This window comes from Notamacropus eugenii, chromosome 7, assembly GCF_028372415.1.
Source record: "Notamacropus eugenii isolate mMacEug1 chromosome 7, mMacEug1.pri_v2, whole genome shotgun sequence".
In the NCBI taxonomy this organism is placed as follows: domain Eukaryota; kingdom Metazoa; phylum Chordata; class Mammalia; order Diprotodontia; family Macropodidae; genus Notamacropus; species Notamacropus eugenii.
Window position 1 is genome coordinate 27,746,165 of NC_092878.1, and position 17,262 is coordinate 27,763,426.

The following is a 17,262-nucleotide window of genomic DNA, read 5'->3' on the forward strand; positions in this document are numbered from 1 at the left end:
TACTATAACTAATTGTTAAATTCTATTCAAGTCTTTCATTTCTTTCTTTTTTGGGGGAGGTTAGTTTTATCTAGGTCTGAAAGGGGTAAATTGAGGTACCCCACTATTAGAGTTTTACTGATTCCTTTTGTAATTTATTTAACTTTTTCTTTAAAGATTTAGATGCTATACCATTTAGTGTGTGTATGTATATATGTGTATATATATATATATATATATATATATATATATATATATATATATATATATATATATATATACACATACACACAGTATTGATATTGATCCATTTGTAAGGTACTTTTACATTGTAATTTGTAAGCAAATGTAGTTTCTCTTTTAATTAGTTCTATTTTTGCTTCTGCTTTGAAATTATGATTGTTTTTCTTTACTTTTTTAACTTTAGCTGAAGCATAATGGATTCTGCCATAGCCCCTTATTTTAACTTAATGTGTATCTTTCTGTTCCAGGAATGTTTCTTGTAAACAACATAATGTTAAAATCTGGCTTCCAATCTATTCTGCTGTCTTCTTTCATTTTGTGAGTGAGTTCATCCCCTTCATATTCACAGTTCCTACAGTGACCTGTGTATTTCCTTCCATCTAATCTCTTATACTTTTCCTTCTCTTTGTTCCCTTCCCCTTGTAAGAGTTTATTTTGTTTTTGACTAATTCTTCCCTTAATTTACCTTCCCTTTTATTTCCTCTCCTTTTCCTTAACCCCTATTTTCTTCTGTTTTCTTGCTGGATGAAATATATTTCTGTACCCACTCTGTGTGTATTTGTGTTTGTGAGTGTGTGTGCGTGTGTGTGTGTGTATACGTAACCTTCCCTCCTTTGACTGGTTCAAATAATTGAGAATCAAATGTTGCTCATTCCACACCATCCCCTCCTCCCTATTGTGTAGACTTTTTACTTATGTCCCTTACCCATTTATTTTTCCTTATTCTTCCATTCCTTTCTCCTGTCCCCTGTAGATTTCTTTCCCCCTCTGTTTCAGTTTTTCTCTTAAAATCACAAAAGCATTGCCTAAACACTTTGAGATTTGTCTAATTAGGTTCTCTCTGTGGTCTGTGATTATGCTAGAATTCTGAGTGGATACATATATCGTCTCCTCATATAAGAATGTAAACAGTTTATTCTTTTTTAGACCTTTATATTAGGTTCAGTCATATTTACCTCTTTATGATTCTCTTGACTTCTCTGTTTGTTAGAATTTTTACAAAATACTAATTTTTTTGATCAGGAATGCTCTAGGAGTTTTATGTTTAATTGTGTTGTTGTTATTGTGTTTGTCCTTTGTTCTGGAAGAGGACCATGACATCAAGATGATGCCATGACTAGCAGTTAACTCTGATTTGAGTGACAGTATGCTGTATAAGGTCACCAACCACACTTTCTTCTCCTGAGCCATCTGGGTCCAGTGGCCTGATATTCATCAGGGTGTCTATTTAATTAAAAGTTCATTTTCCCCCTCTTAGATTATACTCAACTTTGTTGGTTGTGTTATTCTTAACTGTAAGTCTAGATCTTTTGCCTTCTCTACTATCATGTGCTAAGCTCTTTTACTCCTTTTTGTAGGCAGCTAGAAGATACTGTGGATAGAAAGCTGGGCTTAGAGTCAGAGAAGACCCGAGTTTAGATGTGGCCTCAGACACTTAGTAGTTTTATGACTCAGGGCAAATCACTTAACTTCTGTCTGCCTCAGTTTTCTCAATTTGTAAAATGGGGCTATTAATAGCATATACCTCACAGCATAAAGATCAAGTGAGATAATATTTGTATTTGTAAATTCTGGCATATAGGTACTTAATAAATGCTTTTCAGTTCCTTTTTCCTTTTCTCTTTATAGTGGTGTCTGCCAAATTGTGTGTGTGATCCTGATTCTGGCTCCCTGATACTTGAATTCTTTCTTCTGACTGCTTACGTGTAGTATTTTTTTCTTTGATGTAGGAATTCTGGATTTTGGTTATATTTTTGAATTTTTCATTTTGGGAATTTTTTCAGGAGGTGACTGGTAGATTCTTTCTATTTCTCATTTGCTCTCTGCTGAGAAATCTGCACATTTTTCTTTATGAATTCACAAAATCTGGACTCTTTTTTTTTTTTTTTTGGTCTTGGCATTTAAGTAGTCCAGTGATTCTTAAATTATTTCTCCTTAGTCTGTTTTTTAGGTCAGTTGTTTTTCCTATGAGATACTTTGCATTATCTTTTCTTTCTTTTTTCAGGCAGTTGTCTTTGTTTTCATGTTTCTTGATGTGTCAAGGAGTCATTAGGTTTCATTTTGTCAATTCTAATTTTCAGGAACTTATTTTTTTGGGTAAGGTTTTGTGCCTCTTAAGTTGTTAATTATTTTTCTGTATCTTTCTTTGATAGCTCTCATTTCTTCTCCTTTTTCTCTCTGCTTGCTCTCATTTGGTTTCTGAAATAAATTTTTAGCTCTTTAAATAAAAAAAAACTCAACCCTTGGTGTAACTCCTCTAGGAATTCTGATTGTATGTATGCCCAATATGTGTTTTTCTTTGAGGCTTTGCTTATAAATGTTTTGGAGTCCTTTCTTTTGAATTTGTGTCTTGAACTTTTTTCTCACCATAGTATTTCTTTTTAATATGGTTCTTTTTCCTTCCTTCCTTCCTCCCTCCCTCTTTCCCTCCTTCCTTTCTTTTTCACTAATTCTTGCAACCTACTTTTTGACTTTGGACTTTGTTACAATTGGGTTATGCACACTTTTGCAAATGATATCTGACTGAGATTTTGTCTTCTTGGATCCTTTTGCTCTTTTCTTCAGTATTGAGTGTTACATTACTGTAGTATTTCAGGGACAGCCCTGGCTGGGGATCTACAAGCTTTCAGTGTTCCCAAAGTGACATGACCCAGTGCAAAGTTGTCCTCATTTCCACCTGTTCTGAGCTCTTCAAGTTCCTGCCCCCAGGTTTGGGTCTTTATACTTGTCTCTGCAAGTCACAGTACAGTGCTGCTCTATCCAGCCACTGTCAGCTAGTGCACTTGGAAGTGCTCCAAGCGGAAGGCTCGCTTTTGGTCTGGTATTCTTGCCCTGCTTATTTCATTGCTGGTTTCAGCCTAAACTGGAGACTTGAGTTCCTGCTCTCCTCCTGGGATCAGAGGCACAGAGCTACTGTTTGCTTCAGAAATGGTTCCCTTTTTTTTTTTTTTTAACCTTGAAAGTTAAATTTATTTACCCCAATGGAAGGGACTATATGATGATAGAGTATTAAAATTCTAATAGGGGAAGAAGGTACAAGAGTCCCTTCAGAATGTTAATGTTTTCAAATAGTGTTGAGGGATTTCACCAAGAAAAAACACAGGACATGAACATGGATTGGTTCTATTCTTTTTTTATTATTTAATTTTTAAAATTTTAATTAATTTACTTTTAGTTTTTAACATTCACTTCCATAAGATTTTGTTTTTTAAATTTTCTTCCCCTCTGTCTCCTCTCCTCAAGATGAAGTGCCATTTGATATAGGTGCTACATATGCTTTCATATTAAACATACCTTCATATTAGTCATGATGTGAAGAAGAATTAGAACCACAAGAAGAAACAGAATAGCAGCAACAACAAAAGAGAGCAAACTGTCTGCTTCTGTCTGCGTTCAGACACCACTGCGCTTTCTCTGGATGTGGCAGCATTTCCCATCATGAGTCTTTGGGAGTTGTCTCATTGCTGAGAAGAGCTGAGTCATTGCACACTGTGGCTGTTACTGTGTACAGTGTTCTCCTAGTTTTGCTCACTTCACTCAGTATCAGTTCATATATGTCTTTCCAGGATTTTCTGAAATCCACTTGCTCATCATTTCTGATAGCACAATAGTATTCCATTACATGCATATACCACAGCTTGTTCAACCATTCCCCAGTTGATGGACATTCCCCCAATTTCCAATTCTTTGCCACCACAAAAAGAGCTACTATAAATATTTTTGTACATGTGAGTGCTTTTCCTGTTATGATCTCTTTGAGATTACAGACCTAGACGTGGTATTGCTGGGTCAAAGGATATGCACAATTTTATAATCCTTTGACCACAGTTCCAAAATGCTCTCTAGAATAGTTGGATCAGTTCACAACTCCATCAACAATGCATTAATGCTCTGATTTTCCCACATCTTCTCCAGTATTTATCATTTTCCTGTTTTGTCATGTTAAGCCATTGTGATAGGTGTGATATGGTACCTCAGAGTTGTTTTGATTTACATTTCTATAATCCATAGTGATTTAGAGCATTTAGAAATTGTTCCTGTTAAGGTCCAGGTCTTTTCCTCAGTTTGCCCTGGATTTTATGACCTGGCTCTGGGTTATGAGCAACAGACCTACCAGATGGCAGCTTTTCTTGCCCTTTTCATTAGTTTAGAGTCCCTGTGGGATCTTTTCCTGCCTTGGTGCTTTCTGCTTAGTGCACAGTTTATATCTAAACTCTTTCAGTCCCTGTGCACTAGAATGCTCTGCCAGACCCCTTCTCAGTGTCTGCAGACCTCTTTGTCCATCTCCCTATGCTGCTGAACTGGGCTGATAAAATGACTCGTGACAATTTTCTTGGATTTCCTGATCAGAATTTGGACTGGTGCATTTTCTAGGTCTTTGTGGAAGAAGTGTGTGTGTGTGTGTGTGTGTGTGTGTGTGTGTGTGTGTGTGTGTGTATGTGTGTGTGTGTGTAGGGGGAAAACGACAGCTAGGCTGTATTTTTTTCTTGCTACTCTGCCATCTTGGCTCAGCCTCTAGTAATATCGATTTTTAATTCTTATGAGACTAGTGTTCCATGAACTAATAACCATATAACTACACTGGTAGGATATTGAAATGAAAAAGATGAATCATTATTTCAGGGGGACATTTGTGCTCATTAAAGGAACTTTATTTCCCAAAAGCTAACCACGCTCCCCCCACAGCCCCTAGCCTCTTGTTTAATTTTAGGTCTGTTTTATCCATTTTCGGTATCTGTCCAATCTATACTGGATGAACTATATATAGATTATACATCTGGCTTCCTGCTATAATTTTGTCAAAAGGCATTCTACATGAACTTAGTTTTTCTCTATGTGGATGGTTGGATCAAGTTGTTTTCAATGTTTATTAATCTTCTCCAGGAAGCTCTGAAGTGTTCTGTGGCTTGATACCACCAATATCCTCCTGGCAAACAGGAGAATTCAGAGGACGTCACCATAGGAAATCCTTCTTCTCTTTGGACATTACACCATATCTACTCTATGACAGTGCTGGATACTCTTGGGTAGCAAATGTCTTGTTTGCCTCACTTGATATTAATGACAGGATAATCAAACAAGTGTGTATCTCTTTTATTTTCCAGGGAATCTTTCATCATTTCAACGCATACATGGGAGAGAGATATCTTATTGGAAAAGAACTTCGAGGTAATATTTTGCTGTACTGAATTAAAAGCTTTTTATAGTCAACAAACTACGCACAGTGAGATTTTACATTCTCTATCTTTGTCAGTTGTATAATGATAAATATGTAATTTATTATGGACTATCATTTTTGAAAGTTGGCCTGTTCCTTACTAATACTGTCATTAAGGTTGCCCTTGATATGTGCATACATTTTGCGAAAAAATTTTTGTATTTGCTAAAAATAGGCTTGTGCATATATGTATGTGTGTGTATGCATGTATGTATGTGTGCATATATTTATATTAGTTTGTCAGTTGTTGATGTTTTCCTCATTGCTCTTTGGAGATTATTAATGGGGCCTGAGATTTTTTCCTTATCTTAAAATATTTTGTGAATTGATCTCTTGACATCCTCATGTATGTATTACCTCCAACATTATTCTTTTTTTGAAAAAAAATTTTTATTCTGACCTTAACACTAAATAAAATGAGGATTTCTATATACATAGTAAACTAGGTAATGAGGATTATAATTGCACAAAACCATGAATCTTTATTATGTGTAAGTTGCTTTTCCTTTTAAGTTTTATTACATTTATACTTTTAAGATTTATTAGATATAAATTTATAATGTCACTTTCAAGGCAGTCTTGCTCATTTGTGTTTCCTTCTGAACTTCTCTTTGCTTCTGTGCATTTTAAAAATGTGAAATGTTTCATTGACTTTTTTGTCTTTTTTTTAACGATGCTCTTGCTAGCCCTGTTCTCCCTTGCAAATTTCCCATTTCCCTGATTGAAAAATGAAAAATAAAATGCTTACAAAAATATGAGTGGTGAAGCAAAATTCCCACATTAACCATGTCTGAAAATTTATATCTGATTCTATTCTTTGAGATCATCACATTTCTCTCAAAAGCTGGGTACCATGCTTTCATCATGCTCTTGAAATGAGGTTGGTCATTTCATTGTTCTGATTTCTTAAGTCTTTCAAAGTTTTTCTTACAGTGTTGTTATTATATCAGTAGTTTTGGTTCTGTCTGTGTCACTTGTAGAAGTTCATACAGATTTTTGGAGGTTTCCCTGGAAATGTTCCTTTCATCATTTATTAGGCACAATAATGTTGCATTAGGGTTCAAGTTCCAGGCACGTTGGATTCTCAGGGCTTTCTTGCCAGGCTACCTGGCTGCAGCATCTTACCTGAAATCCTGGCTCCACAGTCACCATAGCTCAAACTCCTGGGTAGAATGGGGATCACCAGTCATACTTGAAACAGACAAGGACAAACAGGATGAGACAAACACTCCTAGCCACAGTGTCTAAAAGGAGAAATGGGACAGTCCCCCCTTCCTGGTTCAGTTCATGGTTCTTGTCCTGTGTATAAACTGTGATCTTCACACTCTGGACAAAGTGTGTATGGAAGAAGGACCTTCTCATTCTAACCAGATTTTAAAGATGCAAGCAATTGAATGAAGCTACTCTCAGCCACCTGGTAGGTAACATAGAAGCAGAATCAGGGAGACAGGGTGCTTCCATGTTAGACATTTTGGGCATGTTCCTAAGACCCCATTACCTCCTTCCCATCGTTTGAAAGTTGGCATCCTCAACAAATAGGCATAGGTGCATCTTTTTGTTAACACACTCTTTGTTTCAAATTAAAAATAGTTTTCTGTGGTCTCTGGGATGGCATAAGTAATTTCTATTCACATGGTTTTCCCAGTGTTAAGTCTCAAAACAGCAGTTGTTGATCCATCATATATACAATCACACATGTGCAAACAAAAATTACAGTTATCCTCGAATACATAATTTTGCAGATTCACGAAACAAGGAACATTGGTACAAAGTTTGCCAAATATTTTTGCTTTCTTAGTCTTAGCCCTGCAGGGCCTTTCTCAACCCATGAGTGAAAGAAGGAGCAGAAACAGGCCAAGAAAACTGAATACTTGTTTCAGATAGAAACCTAACCTCAGTGAACTTTCCAAGTTACACGGAACTCTTCCCACAGAGATTTTGGACCTAGAGTTCCTAGGAGTCACCCCTTTCTTAGATGAGAAAACTGCGAGGGTAGAAACTCTTTCATGTTTTCCTCCTTGCATAATACAGCCACCCATCTGGGGTCTGGAGGATCTGGACAAAAGGTATCCCTTTCTGTTCAGGGCACACCAAAATTTTCTAGGGGTTCCTCTGCACTATAGGTAATTTCCTTATGGAGGTCTGAGTGATGTATTCTAGCTCCTTATTCTAAAAGGCACTGGAAATTTACTCCATGGATCTATATTCTACTGCCAAGATAAGCAAAATGGAATTGCAAATTCACCCATTATAACAAGAAGACAAGTAGTATCAGTTAGAGAATTCACAAAGAGTGTCAGCTACTTGTGGATGATAGGCAGTGGCATCTTAATCTAAGAAGATATAAGGTATTTTGGTATCATAAAACGCAAGTAGACTAAATTGATTTTAAATACCAAGGAACAATAGGAATTCATATTAGATAGCAACAAGCTAGTGATTCTAGATTTCTCACATTAAACATAATAACTGTACTTATATGGGACTCAGTAATACAAAATATATCACTGTATTAATGCCTACATACAGAATTCGGTAATACAAAACGCATTGTTACTTAAATAGCCAAGCAACTGACAAATGAAAAATCTGTAAAATTTCTGAAGTAAAAAATTTGTAAAAACTTGAGGTTTTCCTTTAAGTGTAGTGAGGAACTCCCCTGCACCTAGTTCCATTTAAATACTTATAGCCAGATGAGCTTTTTTTTTTTTAATGAGCTTTCAAAGAAATATTTGCTCCAAAGATATAAAACAGATACATGAACACAGAGTGCAATCCCAGTTTCGAGTCCAAAACCTCTCAGGCTTGAGTGCCAGGTACACAGCTGGCTGCACCATCCTGCCTGCCATCCTGCTTCCAAGGTCACCATGATCTGAACTCCCAGCTCTGGCAGGGATTACTGTTGACTCCTAAAAAGGAGGAGGACAAAATGGAACAGCACAAGAGAAATACTTCCAGCCAGGAGTCCAAAAGGAGGAAGGAGAGATGCATCCCTTCCATCTTCCTCTTAGTTCAGTTCAAGGCTGTGCTGTGGCTGAACTGTGAACTTTATTCTCTGGTTATGGGAAAGAGTGTGTAAGAAAGAGCAATAATGATCTCTTAATTAACAAATGTAATTGTTTTTTCTCATTCCATATACTTTTTGACTTCTGCAACATCTGATACTATTGTTGACGTTCTGGATATTTTCTTCTCCCTGGGTTTTCATCGTACTGCTCTATTTTGGTTCTATCTGATCTCTCCTCAGATTCCTACATCTTCTTCCATGTCATGTATACTAACCGCAGATGTCCCCCACAGCTTTGTTCTGGGCATTCTTCTCTCTTTCTCTTACTCTGTTGTGTCTCATGTGGTGATCTCATCAGTTCCTATGATTTCAGTTATCATCTCTGTGCATATGAGTCACATATTCACACACACACAATTGTACTGGAGCTCAGGATAGCTATACATTTATGTGTATATGTACGTATACATTCACATACATATACATGCTTATCTATATCTAGTCTATCTAATTTCTTGAGCTTCACTCCTGTACCACCAGTTGCCTTTTGAATATCTCAAATTTGATGTTCTGTAGAAATCTTGACCTCCATATATACAAAACAGAACTCATTGTCTTTTCCCTCCCATACCCTTTTCTTTTCTGTATTTCTTGCTACCTGTAAGGACACCAATATATTTCCAGTTGTCCATGCTTACAATCTTAAAGAATCATCCATCTGTTCACTCATTCTCCCCACATCTCCATATCTGCATTGCTAAATTTTATTATTTCTACCGTCACTGCATCTTTCACCTAATCTCATTCTCTCCATACAGAGGCATCACCTCAGTTAAGCCCTCATCACATCTCATCTGGACTCTTGTCGTAGCCTTCTAGTTGGTCTCCCAGTTTCATAGCTCTTTCCACTGCAATCCACAGCCAAAGTGATTTTCCTAAAGCAAAGGTCTAACAATGTCATTCTCCTACTCAATAAGCTCCAGTGGCTTTCTCTTTCAGAATAAAATATAAAATCCTCTTTTGGTCGTTTAAAGATTTTCACAACCTGGGCCCTTCCTATTTTTCTAAATTTAACTTTCTTCCATGCATTCTATGTTGACTTACCTGTTATTCCTTGCACATGACACAAAATCTTTGGTCTCCCTGTCAGCACTGGTAGTCTCCCATGCTCTCTGCTTCTTTAAATCCCATCTCTTAGTTTCTCTGGCTTCCTTAAAGACTAAGCTCAAATCCAATAAACAGAGGGAAAAAAAGAAGAAAGATTCAGATCTGTGGATAAGGGAAGATTTCATTATCAAATAAGGTATAAAGAGGATCACAGAAAATAAAATGGTTTTGATTACATAAAAGTTTAAAAAAAGTTTTCTACAAATCCAATGCAAGGATTTTTATTTATAACGTGATCTTTTAAATTAAGTCATGTATCACTTTGGAGCTTATTTTGATACATGGTGTAAAGTGCTACACTTAATTTCTGCAAAACTGATTTCTAGACTTCCCAGCTATTTTTATTTTACCCTTCTTTTACCCTGGTCATTGGGTCCATAGATTTATTGGAGAAAAGGGTACTGGATCATTTGTTTCTGTGTATTATGTACTTATTCTGTATCATTAATCTGTTTGTCATTTTAAGTTTTGATGATTATTGTATTGTGGTATAATTTGAGATCTGGTACTGCTAGAAGTACTTCCTTTTCAGCTTTAACTATTTCTTTGACATTCTTGACATTTTATTTCTCCGGATGAATTTTGTTATTAGTTTTCTATCTCTGTAAAGTAATCATTTGGTAGTTTGATTGTTATGTCACTGAATACATAAATGAATTTAGGCACTATTGTTATTTTTATTATATTAGCACCTGCAAATAATGATCAGTTACTTGAAATTAAGAATTTAATTAAATTGAGAAATTGATATTTCTCCAATTATTTAGGTCTATTTTTGTAAAGAGTTCATACTTGTATTTATATAAGTACTATGTGTATCTTGTTATAACTTTCAGATATTTTAAACATTTTATGTTTATTTTAGGTGAAACTTCTCGATCTCTTCCTACTGGGTTTTATTGGTAGTATAAAGAAAATATGTTCTCTATGTATTTATTTTGCCTCCTGCTACCTAGCTGAAATTATTATTTTAGTTAAATTTTTAGTTGAATCTTTAACATTTTCTAAAAAAACCATCTTTTCATCTGCAAAAAAAAGTATGAGTTTTCTCTTTGTGCTTATTCCCTCATTTTCTTTTTCTTGTCTTATTAGAATAGGGAATCAAAGAAGATAAAAAACTATACTGCAGTAGTCAGGTTGGGAATGAAACTAATTTAAGTTTTCTAATTATTAAATGTATTGTTCTGGAGTAAAGTTGTAGGTTTTCCGTTTTAGTGACTGCCTTCTGTCTGCTGCTGGAAACATTAATTGTATTTTCATTCTGTATTTCAAATAGTGCAGGTGTATCTGCATCATTGATTGGTTGTCTGTCAAATTGGAGTCTTATCTGCAGGGCCAACGAAGTTTACAATGGGCTTTCATTGGTTTACTAAGTGTTATGTGCCATTTAAAATCTTCAACCATCTTGCCAAATTAACATGTCCTTGTTTTCGGTTTTGACTCCTTCCTTAGGCTTCTAGTTGACCATGGTGAGTTCAGGATCTCCTTGGCTTCCAAGTCACAGAAGAAGCACCAGGATAGTCTGCACCAAGGGAATAGGGGTGAGGGTGGGGTGAGGAGGGGTAGGGAGAAGCAACAGAAGAGAGTAGTGGAAAGAGTGAAGGTAGGCACATATGCAAGGCTCTTTCTCTTCCCTTCTGTGCCCAAGCTTGAGCTGTCTAGGTCAGTGGTAGGGAAGTTTTGGCCTTGAGGTCACATGTGGCCCTTCGGGCAACACTAGAGGACCTAGAGGGGCACATATGGCCTCAAGGCTGCAGGTTCCACACCCCTGACCTAGGTAATTTCCTGTTGACTTTCCCTCCTTTCCATTTGTTTATAAATACTTCATCTTTTAGCCCTTTCTGGCTTCTCTAAGATATTTTTTTTTCTAGGTTTCTGTTGACTCCTGTGTTAGCATTTTGAAGATTATATTTAATTTAGGGCTTTTCATTAGGAATGCTTAAAAATTCTTTATGATACCTTTTTTCCTTATAGGATTATTTTGTTTTTCCAGCTAAATTAATCCTATGTGTAAGTCTTTGTCTTTTGTGTTTTGTGGATAGAATGCTGGTCCTGGAGTTAGGAAAGATCTGCATTAAAGTCTAGCCTCAGATATTTACTAGCTATATGACCTTGAAGAAGCCACTTAACCTCTATTTTCCTCAGTTTCCTCAAGGATAAAATGGGAATAATAAGAGAACCTTCTTTATAGGCTTGTGTGGATCAAATGTGGTAATACTTGTAAAAAAGCCCTTAGCACGGTTCCTGGTATAGTAGGTGTTATATAAATGCTTATTCTTTCTGTACTCTCCTTTCCTTCTCTTTGTAATCTTGTATCCTAAGCTCTCCCCTTCTGTGTTGTAGCAGTTGACAACTCTTGTGTGATCCTGACACTGATTCCTTGATACTTGAAGTTTTTCTAGATTTTCATAGTATATTTATTTTTCTTTAATCTGGAAGCTCTGGATTGTGCCTATCCTATTCCTAGGAGTTTTCATTTTTGAATTTTTCAGGAGAGATGACTATTAAAAGTCAGTTTTTACCGACTCTCTCTTATGCCTGAAATTCTCATCTTTTTCATTTCCATCTCCTGGCTTCCTCCAAGTTCCAATTTTCTATAAAGCTTTCCTGATTACCCTTAGTGCTAGTGCCTTCCAGTTGTTCATCAACTCCCAGTTTATCTTGTCTATTTCTTGTTTGTCCATAGGGTTTGTGTGTTATTCCCTTTCCTTTCTCATTAAACTATGAACTCCTTGAAAGCAGGTACAGTCTTTTGTCTTTCTTTATATTCCTAGCACTTATCCAGCACATAGTAGGTACTTAATAAATGCTTGTTGACTTGACTTTCTGTTTTCATTTTGCCAAATAGTTCAAAGAGGTCTCTAGTTTTCTTTTATGATTATTTTATTGTTTTTTTTGGTGATTTTTTGGTAATTTAAGTGATTTTGTGAATTTGTGCTTTTTAGATGATTTAAATCAGGAATTCTTAAACTTTTTCTACTTGATTCCCTTTTCACCTGAGAAATTTTTATGCGGCCCTGGGTACGTAGGGTACATACGAAATAGGTAAGCAAATCAAACATTTACTGATAATAAATCATAAATAAATTTATTTTCAAACAATTTTTTGGTATATTTATAATTTTACTGTTTATTAAAGATGAAAGCACATGAAAGCACATACCAATGAGATGGATTTGCTTGTTTATTTTTACATAAGGGATTAAAATATTGGTGGAATATTTGATACTGTAGGATGTAGAGCATCTTCACTGTTTTTTCAGAGTTGATTGATATTTTGATTTTATAATTGCCAGTACTGAGATTGATGCTTTGCATAAATACATAGTATATTTAGATCCATTTCAGAAATTGTTGGAAATTCTGTCCTAATCCTAAACCAAAATTCATTTAATGATTTTGTACATACAGTAGTCTTGAATCTGAACCAAGGTATTTCTGGCAGCGTGGAGGGATAGCATACATAGTGCCTGTTGTATGTTCAGAATGTGGCAAACAAAAGGAGGAATTCTGTTTCCACAGGATTAAAACTCTTCCCAGCCTTGAGTGATAGCAGAATGTAAGTCAGAGGTGGCTAGTTCTAATCAGAGTTGTTGTGTTCGTCCTTTGTTTTCGAAGAGGACCACGCCATCAGAGAAATGATGACGTGACTTGCATTTGACTTTATTTTGAGTGAGGGAGGGCTGTGCAGGTCACCAGCCTCACTTTCTCCTCCTGAGCCATCTGGATCCAGTGACCAGATATTCATCAAGATGCCTGGAGATGGCCCAGAATGCAATGGGAGAACTTGGCCTTTTAGGCTAGGCTTTTTCAGGTACTCACTTAAAGTGAGGTAATGCCCATTCAGTGAATAGACCTCTTTAAAAGTAGTCAGGGCATGGCTCCTTTACATAGAATAAATACATAAATGAATAAATGAATGAATGAATGAATAAATGAATGAATGAGTAGATCAAGCTGGCAGGGGCGGAAACCTCAGAGTTGTGACCTAGTAGAAGCAGGCTTCTGATCAGGTAAAAGGTCAGAAGTTTTTATGCATGCTTAAGGAGCTGTTTGAAGGGAACTTATCAGAAAGTAGAACAGGAAGTAGGAGGTTCAGGAGGCTGCAACTAGCCAATGGAGAGCAAGGCAGGAAATTTGAATTAGGAACAATATAAAAAGCATTGCATTTGTCTGAGCAAGTGTCTTCTCCATTAGGGAGAGACCCATTCACTAAGAATGTAGAATAATTGGCTAAAATAAAATGAGAACTTTCCTGTCTTTACAGTGAGTATTGGTCTTTATTTAGAATGGACACATTTCTCTCAAGAACCAAGGCTGCAGTGAAGTTGCTTGATGCAATATAGGCAAGAGCTGCCTGAAACACTTTGTGTTCATTACCTGTTTGGTTTTGAATTAATTTTTGGTTGTTGTGCATTCAGAAACCTTTTACTGTTACCACACTTTTCATGGTCCCATATTCAGTTATGGGTAATGCTCCATACTTTAAGAAGCACTGAATTTTAAATGATTCTTAGATTATCTCTTTATGACCTGTTTTTCTGTTTGTTTCTTTTTTGTCAGTTGTCTGTGATAGGAAATTCTTTATATTTTCTTATATATTTTCAGTCTTTTGATTTTGTTACTGTATTTTTTGTTGTTTTGTGGAGTCATTGACTTCTGATTGGGCCATTCTAATTTTCCAGGAGTATGTTACTTGGAAAAGATTTCACATATCATTTAAATTTTTTTCTCTTCCAGGAACTATAGTAGAACACTTTATTTTGGGCTTTGCCAGTGGTTTCTCTGGAGTTAATTCTCTTAGGCTTGTGTTTTGGATATTCCTGTATCCATAAAATTTCTTATTCTGTTTATTCATATTTCTAGCTTCAGTTCCTAAATTGGGACTTTTTGTCAAGACTAGGCTGTAACTGCCTGTGTATACTTGAATAGACTAGTGGGCCCCTCTTTGATCCCTTTCTATAACTGTTGACAGTCCTAACAATTCTCTTCCACTGGTGTCTACTGTGTACAAAATTTTGGTAGATTCTAGGCTTACTTGTATTTTCTGGGTGCAAAGTGCTGAATTTTTCAGGGCAGCTTATATTAGCTTGTTGCAAATTCTCTGATCCCCTAGGCTATGTAGATTAATCATTTTGCCCTCAGCAGGAGCTTTGCTGGTTCTTCTCTCTGTTGTGTGAATTCACAGAGCCCTCCAACCTCAGGAATTCCTGTCTAGAATACTCTGGGGCTCTTGGAGTTTGCCAGTGTGCTGTGCTTGCCTCACATTAGCTTTTCTGCCTTGGTTTCTTCCTTAGTTCCTGTAGGCTTTTCTGGGTGTCTAGACATTTTATTTCTCTTTTACTTTTGGCGCACTTTTCTTTTACCTTTAATGAAGCACATGTGTGAGAATTGAGCTATTTAGCTGCTATTTAAGTAGTCCTCTTGCTTTTTCTTTGTTTCCTTCAGTGTTTACTTTGCACATAATTTATATCTATTTACTTGTGTATATGTTGTCTTCCCCAATTGACTGTAAACTCCTTGAGGGCAATGATTGTTTACCTATTTTTCAAATATTAATTTTATTTATTTTTAGTATTCTACACTTGCTACCATAAAACTTAGATTTTTTTTCCCCCTTTATCTACCCCTCACTTCCCCCCTCCCTCCCTGAGACAGCATACAATTCTATATAGGATCTACATATATATTCCTATTGAATGCATTTTCACTATAGTTATGCTGTGTAGAAGAACTAAAATGAATGGGAGAAGTCATATAACAAACCAAAACATAATACACACACAAAAAAATGATCTGCTACATTCTGCAATTGAATTCCATACTTCTTTCTCTGGATGTGAAAGGCATTTTGCCTTAGAAGACCATTGGGAATTTTTTTTTAAGTCCTTGCATTGCTACAAAGTTCCAAGTCTACCAGAAAAAACTCTTGTACACTGTGGTCGTTGCTGTGCACAAAGTTCTCCTGGTTCTGTTCCTTTCGCTCAGCATGAGATCATATAAGTATTTCCAGGCCTTTCTGAAGTTTTCTTGTTCATCATTTCTTAGTATTATTAGCAATAGTATTCCATTGTATTCATATACCATAATTTATTCAGCCATTCCTCAATTGATGGGCATCCCTTTGATTTCCAGTTTTTGGCCACTACAAAGAATGCTGCTATAAATATTTTTGAACATGTGGGCCCCTTTCCCATTTTTATGATCTCTTGGGGGTACAATCCTAGAAGTGATATTACTGAGTCAAAGGGTATGCACATTTTTGTAGCCTTTTGGGCATAGTTCCAAATTGCTCTCCAGAATGGTTGGATGAGGTCACAGCTCCACCAACAGTGAATTAGTGTCCCAGCTCTCCTACATCCTTTCCAACATTTATCATCTTCCTGTTCTGTCATGTTTGCCAATCTGATAGGTGTAATGTGGTACCTCAGAGTTGTTTTGATTTGCATCTCTCTAATCAAAAGTGATTTAGAGCATTTTTTCATATGATTATAGATATCTTTAATTTCTTCCTCTGAAAATTGCCTATTCATATCCTTTGACCATTTATCAATTGGGGAATGTATTGTTGTACATTTGACTCAGTTCTCTATAAATTCTAGAAATGAGGGCTTTATCCCCAAGATTAGCTGTAAAAATTCTTTCCCAATGTACTACTTCCCTCCGAATTTTGGTTGTATTGGGTTTGGTTGTGCAAAACTTTTCAGTTTAATGTAATCAAAATTATCCATCTTGCACTTCATAATGCTTTCTATCTCTTCTTTAGTCAAAAATTCTTCCCTTCTCCATAAATCTGATAAATACACTATTCCTTGCTCCTACAATTTGGCCATGATATCAATATACCTAGATCGTGTACCCATTTGGACTTTATTCTTGTGTACAGTGTCAGGCATTGGTCTATGCCTCGTTTCTGCCACACTGTTATCTGGTTTTCCCAGCAATTTTTATCAAACAGTGAGTTCTTATTCCAGAAGCTGGGGTCCTTGGGTTTATCAAACAGGGGATTGCTACATTCATTGCCTACTGTGTCTTGAGTACCTAGCCTATTCCACTTGTCTACCCTTCTGTTTCTTAGCCAGTACCAAGTGGTTTTGATAATTGCTGCTTTATAATACAATTGAGATCTGGTAGTGCTAGGCCACCTTTCCTAGTATTTCTTTTCTTTAGTCCCTTTGATATTCTGGACCTTTTGTTCTTACAGATGAATTTTGATATTATTTTATCCAGCTCTAGAAGATAATTATCTGATAGTTTAATTGGTATGGCACTAAATAAGTAAATTAATTTTACCTATTCTTTCAAAAAAAGTTGGAATTAATTGTTCTTTAAATGTTTGGAATAATTTGCTTGTAAATCCATTTTGCCTTGGTTTTCTTTTTTCCTTAGAAAGTTCATTTATGGTGAGTTTAGTTTATTTTCGAAGAGGGGCTTATTATTCTCTTCCTTGTTCTGCTTATATTTTTATATTATATCTTTTTTCTTTTTGCTGTATGAGGCAGTTTCTTATCCTTTCAGCTTTCTTATTGCAGTTAAAAACTCTTTGCTTTGTTTTGTTTTTTTCATGGTTTCTCCCATTCATTTTAATTCTTCTATGCACCATGACTAATGTGAAAATATATTTAATAGGAATGTATGTATAGAACCC

General features: G+C 35.9%; 1 protein-coding gene across 5 annotated transcripts in view; it reads left to right on the plus strand.

The window, feature by feature from the left end:
* MGA (MAX dimerization protein MGA) overlaps window positions 1-17,262 on the plus strand; it is a 236,355-nt gene that overhangs the window by 6,326 nt on the left and 212,767 nt on the right. For all 5 annotated transcript variants that reach the window (XM_072623199.1, XM_072623198.1, XM_072623200.1 and 2 more), the window contains exon 2: window positions 5,328-5,391. The gene's annotated coding sequence lies outside the window, so the exon portion shown is untranslated. The remainder of the gene's footprint in view (window positions 1-5,327; window positions 5,392-17,262) is intronic.